The following is a 513-nucleotide window of genomic DNA, read 5'->3' on the forward strand; positions in this document are numbered from 1 at the left end:
GGGATTAGCAGGCCCTGGTCCGGAGTGAGCCTCTGAAGCCTGTCGATCTTTTGCGTCCTTAAAGGAAATCTTGCCATATATTAAAGCAAAATATTGTCCCTGTTTTGTGTGCCTTAGGAACGTCACTCAATTAGATTTTTTTTGGTCTGAGTTATTTTTTTTCAGAGGTTTTAAACTTTAAAAGATGATAGCTACATATTTTAATTCAAAATATTAAAGGGCTATTAATGAAATGAAATTAAATTTAAAATCTTGAAATTTTTAAAGTGAGAAGTACATAATAATAATGAAAATGTTGTTTTGGGCATGAATTTTTACGTGTACTGCAAAAGAGTTTGTGAGCAGCCAACAGCTGCCAGTTCTTGGTTTGGGGAACCGGGTCCTTCTCAGTTGGTTAAAGAGCAAAAGTTTGGGCAAAAGGAATGAAAAACCTTTATCAACTTCTGTTGAAGCTTATCGAACTGGATAAATTCCCACAACAAACAATGGAGGTCTTCATCAGTCTTAAATCTG

Source organism: Penaeus monodon, chromosome 31 (genome assembly GCF_015228065.2).
Source record: "Penaeus monodon isolate SGIC_2016 chromosome 31, NSTDA_Pmon_1, whole genome shotgun sequence".
Taxonomy (NCBI): Eukaryota; Metazoa; Arthropoda; class Malacostraca; order Decapoda; family Penaeidae; genus Penaeus; species Penaeus monodon.